Raw genomic sequence first — 10,278 nt, 5'->3', positions numbered from 1 at the left:
GTTCGAATGGTGAATAAGCAAATAATGCAGGGTTGAGATTGTTGATAAAATTATGATAGGCGTGTTGAGATGGTTTGGATTCCACATATCCAAGAATGAGTGAGGAATGAACGGTAAAACAAATTTATGCGGCGAATGTAGTTGCAAAAAGAAGCAGAGGAAGACCGAGGAGGGTGGGGCGTTCCATCCTCTCTGCCTATCCTCTGGAGACTCTTCGTAATGTTAATAGATCGCTCACTCCTTTCAAGAACGTCATAAATCAAAAATCGTCAATTTTCAGTTATGCATGTTTTCAGAATGCCCAGAAAATGTACTATATCCCAGCAAAAGAGGCATATTTTTAACTTAATATTTACCCGCTACAGGGCAGAAAGTGTTGTTTTTGCATTTTTAAGAAAAGGTATTGTTTAATTATTTTTTTTAAATATACTTAATATTTTTCAAATGGCGAAAAAACCTTCAGGTTTTACCTTAAAAGATCTGTTGCACAGTAAAAAGTTCAATAAATGGCTTGATAGTTATTTTTAATACATCGTATTATATTTTTAAACTTTAAAAACGTTCTCCTAAAAAATCAAGTTTTTTGATTTATGACGTTCTTGAAAGGAGTGAACGAGATGTGTTTAAAAACAACATTACGTCATTATCAAATCTGTTATCCAAATACTTGATTACAAAATAATCAAGTGCCCTTTTCACAGCGACCTATTCAAGAGATATGTATTAGTATCAATTAAATGCGATAAAATTCTTAAGGTCAAACGATAAGACATATTTAAGATATTTGAAACTTTAAAAAAAGTTTTTTTTTAACAAAATTTTAAACCCGGAAACACCCTTCTTACACTTTTTTAAACGACAGTAAATAATATAAATATATTTTATTTACATTAGGGTAAAAAATACAATTCAGAATAATTGAATTTAAATGAAAAATAAACTTTTTGAATTAAAGTTTTATATATATACATTAATATATATATATACATTAATACACACATATGTATATGTAAATACGAGAAAATATATAGTTTAGCACCATCTGTTGAGAGTTTTCACAATATTTTCCGCGCGGAAATGATTTTCCAGACACGAGAACTGAAAATTATCTCAACAGAGGACACTGCTAACGATTTTACGATATAACGTGTAGAAAATGCCAATCTTTCTATTGAATACGTACTCGAATATATGAATTTATTTATTTATATATATATATATATATATATATATATATATATATATATATATATATATATATATATATATATATATATATATATATATATATATATATATATATATATATATATATATATATATATATATATATATATATATATATATATATATGCATAATCATGTAACTAACAAACATAAACAATAAATAAAAAGTGGAAGTCCCTCTCCAAGCACAAGAGTCTCTTTATTGGAGAAAACTGCGTTATTTATTTGAAGATTGTAAAATGTCCAGAAAATTTAAATTATAAAAAAAACTTTTGCAACCATATTAAATAAAAATAAAATTTTGAAAATTATCTGAAATAATTTTTTTAATATTATTAAAAAATAATCACTACACCCAAACTTGGGGCCATACGCCATTTGACTTGTATTTTATGGTATCACGGCTAACATAGAGAAGAGAAGTTAATATATAATTTATATCTGAAGCACTAACTTTGTGATTTTCCATGTCATAATTAAAATGTAACTTTGTTTTAAAATCACTATAAATATTTGATTAAAACTTATTATAATGTCTACCGGTTTCGAAGCCGCTTCTTTATCAAGACTGATTAATATTTAACTGTATTAATCAGTATTGATAAAGAAGCGGTTAGCTTCGAAACCGCTATCTATACATTATAATTAAGTTATAATAAAATATTTATACTGATTTTAAAACAAAGTTACATTTTAATTATAATCAGTTCACATGAAGTCAAATCGCTGTCCTTGAAAGATTTCAATTTTTTGTATCAAAGTTCGACATTCAATTTTCCGGCATTGAACGTGAATAATAATGAGGTTTTATCAAATATTCATGTTTTATCGTACAATGAATGATTTGTAAATTATTAGATTGAATTGCGCAGTTTCGTTGTGCTTATTATCAATATTTATTAAAAATTCTGGTAATTAATTAAAGAAATGATTATAATTATTCACATATTAAACACTAATTCATTATGCGTTTTAATGATTTTTTGACATAACTATTCTGTTTTGTTTTTTTTATAACATTAAATTAAAATTTTAATTAAATTTAATAAATTCCCTGGACGTGTGATGTCAAAAATGCGACATTTATGCCCTGTATTCGTTAAGTCGCGACTTAATTTTCTCCAAATCCAGGTAACATATTACGTAATTGTTTTTTTTTCTTAAAAGACGGTCTTGCATTGAAAAAATAAGTTTTCTTACAACATTTTGAGTGTGTCCAAATACTTGTTCACAAAATCTGGATTATCTCAAATTACAGGAGTTATTTTCATATTATTTTTTGACATCTCATCAAAGATGAAGAAGAACATGGAAGTCTGGACATTTACGGGGCTGACGACCGTAATAGGCTGGTTTAAGTGATCACTTTACACACGTGTAACATTCACCAATTCTACCCATTATTGACAACCACAATACTCAAATTAAACACTACCAATGAACATGGTTCATATATATAGAACTTCCAAAAATTCGATTAGTGTGGTTGTCAATAATGGGTAGAATTGGTGAATGTTACACGTGTGTAAAGTGATCACTTAAACCAGCCTATGACGGTCGTCAGCCCCGTAAACGCCCAGACTTCCATATGCTTCTTCATCATTGATGAGATGTCAAAAAATAATAAGTTTTCCTTCGTAATACTAATGACAATTACTGTTACCTGAAGCGGAGGGCTGATCACCTTCCCTTCATGTGTTAACGATTAAGATAACACTGCGTTTGTATGATGCAGTGCCCTATGCACCATTGAGGTGCGGATAATAATTTGAAAATATTTTAACGCATTTATTTCATAATTTTAAAAAGTGATAATTCCCCAAGCTAAATTGCTATTAAATTTTGTTTTTTTTTTTGTATATTTGTATTTTAATTTAGATATTTTTTATCGTTTACAATGCAATCCGTGGAGACAATTATTCATTTACAGGTTATCACAGTTCATTATTTACAGTTATCTTATTTTTAACCTTTGGTGTCAGAACCCGAAATGTCCATTTATAGATTTTATTGGGTTGTGTATGCAATTTTGTTCTCGTGATAAGGATACAATATCACAATGTCTTTCAGGAGACTGCAGAAACCTGGCTTTGAGCTCACTCAAATCCTTACGGGTCACGGTGGGTTCATGAGCTACCTACATCGTTTCAAGATCTCCGAGATCGACAGCTGTACGTGTGATGATGAGACACCTTAAGATGATCCTCACCTGTTGATGCTTTGCCCCCTTTTCAGCTTTCAAAGACAACAGCTGGAGGCGCGTTGCAGGAGCCTGGGTGAGGACCTATCCAACATCGAATCCGTGATAGTTCATAAGGAACTGTCACGAGAGGTAGTATCATACATGATAAAAATAGGTAAGGACATTGGTAACATAAAGCAAGCTAGGACACAAAATGCCGAACCCTCTTCTAGTGGAACGGAAGGTCTGTTGATGACAGTCAACAGTCCGCCTTCTCCCGAGGAGTTTTACGTGGTTTCCTCCCAGCAATGAGCAAATGCTGAGAAGTTCTTTGACCCACACTAGATTATCCCTCCTGTTCCCAACACAGATTCAAATAAAAACATATTTAATTAGCTAGAAGAAACAAAAATCCACTAAATGATCTATAAACCTTGTACATAATAAGCAAGGTAAATAATAAATGCAATTCCCATTTAAAAAAATATCACAATGTCAAATACTTATTTATGGATTTAGGTTCTCTTCATTTATTGTTTCGGCATTCACTTTGTGGTAAGACATGATGAAATTTAAAATAAAACACTTGTTTGTTACCAATTGAGTTGTATTTATTTTGTTTTATCGACTAGTCAATATTACCCAGGACTGGTACCTGAAGCGGAGGGCTGATTACCTTTCCTTCATGTGTAAACGATCAAGATAACACTTCGTTTATATGACGCAGTGCCCTATGCACCATCGGGGTGCGGATAAGGGTTTTATTATTGTTATTATTATTAGTTTATATTTAGACCTGAAGATGGAAGCATGGCTTCTGAAAGTAGTTGTTAAAATAAAATAAATATAGCTCACGTGGTAAAAAATGTGTGTTTCATTTTATGTTCTTTTCTTTGTAAAAACATAGTTTTACGAATTTACAAGGCGAAAAATAATGAAAGTAGACTGAACGCAGTCAAAATGCGATCTCTCAGACGAATGTGCGGCAAAACGGTTTATGATGTTCGATGTTGAAATAATGCAAGAATGCAAGGCATTATTATTATGAGCATTATCGATATAATTAAGAAAGTAGGTAAAAGATCAAATTTAAAATTAAGAAAGGCGTAATGAGATGGTTTGAACATGTGGAACGAATGAGTAAAGGAAGAACGGTGATACAAATTAATGATGCGAATGTAGTTGGAAATGGGAGCAGTAGAAGACCGAGGAAAACTTGGTAAGATCAGTTTTTCAAGTTACTATAACTGTTTTTTTTTAAATACTTGGGAATGGTCAGGTCGTAATAATCGGCGGGCATATCGCTCACTCCTTTCAACAACGTCATATATTAAAAATCATCCATTTTCAGTTGTGCATGTTTTCGGAATGCCCAGAAAATGCACTATATCCCAGCAAAAGCGGCATATTTTTAACTTAATATTTACCCGCTACAGGGCAGAAAGTGTTGTTTTTGCATTTAGAAAAAAAGGTAGGTGCATTCTGGAGAAAAAACATTCAAGTTTTACCTAAAAAGATCTGTTGCCCAGTAAAAAGTTCAATAAGTGGCTTGATATTTATTTTTTATACATTGTATTATATTTTTAAACTTTAAAAATCATATATGTATTAATTATAAATCAAACACAGATTTTTTGAGTCTACTAAGTTGTATTTTACTAACAAAAACACATAAAAATTATATTGTGACAATTGTTTCGCCTTCTTAGGGCATTATCAAACGAATATCATTTCAAAATAATATTACCAACTTAAAATATTAATTCTCTAAAATATTGCCATGTCAATAAATTCCTCCTTTCCCAGAAAATAAATATAAGGGTACATACCTACAGTATCTACTCAATGAATTAGGGCCACCCATTATTTTTTTGAATACTCTGAAATCTTTTGGATTATTATATTTATTTTACATAAATACTTTAAGTTTTCTATTGACATCTAATATCATGTATATTACCTTCAATAATATGTAAAATATACCGGGATTATTTAAGCCTTTACAAAATTTCAAACCCTTTTTCTGAGAAAGGTCCCTAATTAGAACAGGTAAACAGATAATTGAAAGTTCAAAAAATAGTCCTATCTCATTTATTAGTGAAGTTTCTTGAGTTCTGGTTGTTGTTTTGTTCAGAGAGGTTATATAGTTATCGTGTCTTGTGAAAAAAACTTAATTTTTAATTTTAGTTCATAAAGTATAATTTTTTTTTGTAAACACAAGTGTTTTTTTTTTAAAAGGACAAAATGGGAAAAAGTAAAGACATTTCCAAGGAAAAAAAGTCTAGTGTTATAGTGCTACTGAAATTAGGAATACTATCTAATAGAGAAATTTCAAAAAAAGAAAACGTTTCTCGTCAAACAGTGGACAGAATTTCAAAATCAATAAAAAATCAGTCACCCGCCACCAGCAATCGGCGAAAGAACTGTCGTAGGATTAGAAAAACAACACCGAGGACTGATCGAAAAATCGTTCAAAGTGCCTTAGAAAACCGTAGTGCATCAGCAAAAACATTAAAAATAAAATTGGAAGAAGAGGGTATAAATATATCGGTATCAACACTGAGGCGACGTCTTTACTAAGTAAATCTGAAATGCAGGCGCCCTGTAAAAGTACCAAAATTGACACCACGAATGAAAGCGGATCGATTAAATTGGGCCAGGCTACATCGAAATTACTCGGTAGATGATCGGAAAAAGGTATTTATTTAAATTGAATTTTCAACATATCATTTTAGTAAATAAACTTATATATTTGAATTAAACTTAAATTATCATTATTTTTCAGGTCATCTTTAGTGATGAGTGCCAGTTAGAAGCCGTGACAGAGAGCCGTCGATTCGTCAGGAGAACACCAATGGAACGTTACAATGAGGCCTGTGTTGTAAAAGTTATCAAACACCCCCCTGCAACAATGATATGGTCATGTATTATTAACAATTTACCTGGGCCGTTGTTTTTCGTGGAAGGAACAATGAACCAAAATTCCTATAAGCAGGCCCTCGAACGAATTTTATTGCCCTTCTACCATACACTCGACCCAACAGAAGGTCCATACACCTTCATGCAGGATGGGGCACCTTGCCACCGGGCTAAATCAATAATAAAATTTTTGTCTAACAAAAATCAGCCTTTGCTCCCCTGGCCTGGAAATTCTCCGGACCTTAATCCTATAGAAAACGTATGGAGCATGTTAAAAAATAAGGTATACTCATTTCCAAATCCGACAGTAGACTGTCTAAAAAAACATATTCAAAAAATTTGGTCAGAAGACGAAGAAATAAAAAACATGATAAAACAGTGCATTTTAAGTATACCAAAAAGAATTGAGGCAGTTATTTCTGCCAAAGGTGGAAATACTAAATACTAACTATATTTATATGAAAATATATGCATAATTTAAGCGTAATAAAGTGTTCATGTGTAAATAAAATTCAATGTTGTTTTATTCAAGGTTTTCTCTGAGTTATTCCTGTTTGAATTGAGAAATTGCGTGAAATTCTGCGTGGCCCTAATTCATTGAGTAGATACTGTACATCCCCCATTAGCTACTGTTGTCTCCCATAAATTATTGCTGCACGTGTTAAAACTGTCACTTAGAATTGTATAGCTACATAAGGACCGTAGTCCATTTGATCTTCACATTCGTTTGATAATGCCCTAACAAGGCGAAACAATTGTCACAATATAATTTTTATGTGTTTTTGTTACTAAAATACAACTTATTAGACTAAAAAAATCTGTTTTTTATTTATAATTAATACATAAATTAAAATGGAGTTCTACAAATTAAACGCCAAATCAATAAATAAATTAAAAACCATATCCTGAAAAATCAAGTTTTTTGATATATGACGTTGTTGAAAGGGGTGAGCGATATATGAAGAGATGCATGAGGCGAAAATTTGCAAATACAGATTGGTGCGGCGTTCTATTTTCTCTGCGTACCCCTGCGGGAAGCGGCGTGATAGTAAGCTTGTTTACATTTTATGTCGAATGAAATTAATATTTCAGGTTATCAAGAGTTCAACAAATAACATGCTTTAACCAATTATATTTCCACAAAGCAACAATAAAACGCTAAAAATTATAATCAATTCATAATATTTTGATTTTCTGAATTTTTTCTACATAAGAGTTATTTATGAACATGTATTCCATAGTCTTCTTCTTCTTTGTTGAGAAATGAATAAAAAAAATCTTAGAAGTAACTACTATGTGAAGTATTATACATTTTTAATTCATGTTTACTTAGTAAATACCACTATTTCTTAAAATCTACTGTGACACGTGTTTCGATGCATTCCGCATCATTTTCAAACACCGTACAGAAGATTTTAAGAAATAGTGGTATTTACTAAGTAAAACATTTTTTGACATCTCATCAAAGATGAAGAAGAATATGGAAGTCTTGGCATTTACGGGGCTGACGACCGTCATAGGCTGGTTTAAGTGATCACTTTACACACGTGTAACATTCACCAATTCTACGCATTATTGACAACCACACTACTCAAATTCTTGGAAGTTCTATAAGTATATATGAACCAATTTAGAACTTGCTCTTGAATCACTAGAACTTCACTAGAGACATCTATTGGTGAGATATATTTGGAGATAATCCAGATTTTGTGAACAAGTATTTGGACACACTCAAAATGTTGTATATTAACAGTTTATCATACATTCAGAAATTGTGAACAAAATTTGGACACATTTAAAATATTATGACTCAAAAATAATTTCGAATCATTCTCACCTGCAATCGGACCATTTTGACATCTCAACATAGATGAAGAAGAAAGAAGTTTGCGAACTTATTTGTACTGTGTCATGAGATTGATCAATATGAGTAGCGTGGTTGTCAACCACGGGTATAATAATAAATGTTACACGCGTATAGAGTGCTCACTTAACCAGCCTGTGCCAGGTCATAAGCCCTGTAAATACATAGATTTAATATTCTCAATATTATTCATATTTAAAGTTCACTCCTTCAATAGTTCACTCCTTCAAAAAATTCACTCCTTTCATCCTACGAGTATATAAGTTGATTCGATTACAGGTCTAATTTTATTGCACGTTTAACCTCGGCTCGTAACGCATGTCTGTATTGAAAACTATAGTGCATGTTGGTCTTCGGGTCGACCAAAAATCGCATGTGTTAGACATTTTGTGTAGTTTTGAGTGTGTAAATGGTGCTATGGTGGTGAAGGGTAGTATTGTTTGCATGCTGTGTTAGTGATTGTCCTGACGAAGAGACGGGTACGTCTCGAAACCGGTAGACGTAAAAATCTCGGTGAGTGGTTATATACTAATTTTATCAACATTTTTGTAAAAAAAAATAAGTACATAGATTTAAATATTCTTCCTCATCTATGTTGAGATTCCAATATGTAAAAATAACTTCCGAAGTGGAGAAACCCCACATTTGTGAACAAGTATTTGGAGAAAAAACGCTGTGAATTATTATTGTTTCATTTTTCGATTAGGCGGTCACTTTGTGGTTAAAAAAATATGTATTTGAGGCAAAATAAACAAATGGGTGAATGATCGAGAGTTAATACTATGAAAATTGTAAAATAGTTTAATTTTTCTTTCTTTATATGTGTGTATATAGTATGCTAGGTTGAAATTTTCGTCCGCCTCCGTAGTGTAATGGTCAGCACGCTAGGCTACCATGCTGGAGGTCTCGGGTTCGATTCACAAGAGGATTAAAGTAAATAGAAGTGATTTTTTAGTCTAATATTTATTTATTGGACTGGTACCTGAAGCGGAAGGCTGATCACCTTTCCTTCGTGTATTTAACGATCAAGATAACACTGCTTCTATACGATGCAGTACCCTATGCACCATTGGATGCGGATAAGGGTTAGAAGGTTGAAATAACAGTTAAAAAAACCATTTACGAAAAGAACTCAGACCTTTGCAAAAAACATATGTTAATTATGTTTTTGAATTTTTAAATTAATGTATTTACGTATTTATACATGAAAAATGAATTTTTAATTTTAGTTTTATGCAGTAAATGCCACGTTTTGGTATTTACTAGGTAAAACTTGAATCAAAAATATTATTATTTCATATATTTACTCGCTGGACCATAATAAAATATGCTAAACTTCATTGCCGAGCTCCCAGCAGTGTCAAGTGTGCTAAAACGTTTAAAGAATAGATGATTCGTAACATCAGTCAATGTCATCTTAAATTTGTCAACCCTGAACTCATACAGTATCATCGTGCCAATGAATGAACAATAGAGGGACTTGTTTCAATTTATTTTATGTTAATTCTCGAATCAACACTGAAGGTCAAAAACAAACTTACATTCTAATAGAATTTTTGAACACAAAAAAATCACAGATAATATTGAAGATAATTTTTTTTAATTAAGTTTTACTTAGTAAATATCACTATTTTTTTTAATCTATTGTAACACGTGTTTCGATGCACGTCCTTCAACCTTCAACGTCCCAAGGACCCAACTCTAAAATTTAGAATTAGCTTTCACATACGGTGTTTGAAAATGATGCGGAATGCATCGAAACGCGTGTCGCAATAGGTTTTCAGAAATAATGGTATTTACTATGTAAAACTTAATTAAAAACGGATAGATTTTACCACAAAGTGACTGCCGAATCAATTAATGAAATAATTTAAGAAGTTTACCACATTTTTTTAATAAACGAAAACTTTAGGGTACTTTCTGCACAAAAAAAATATATAACAGTGTAACTCTGGAAATCCTAAATTCCGGGAAATCCATACAAGATTTTGAAGAAAAACATTTGTAGCGAAATTATTAAAAACGCGCAAAGACTGAGGAAACACATTTTTTATTAATAAAATTATTTAAAAAAAATTAAAATTAT

This window comes from Brachycentrus maculatus, unplaced genomic scaffold, assembly GCF_059751285.1.
Source record: "Brachycentrus maculatus isolate JH-2025_06_01 unplaced genomic scaffold, ASM5975128v1 h1tg000244l, whole genome shotgun sequence".
In the NCBI taxonomy this organism is placed as follows: Eukaryota; Metazoa; Arthropoda; class Insecta; order Trichoptera; family Brachycentridae; genus Brachycentrus; species Brachycentrus maculatus.
This window is presented reverse-complemented; position numbering follows the sequence as displayed.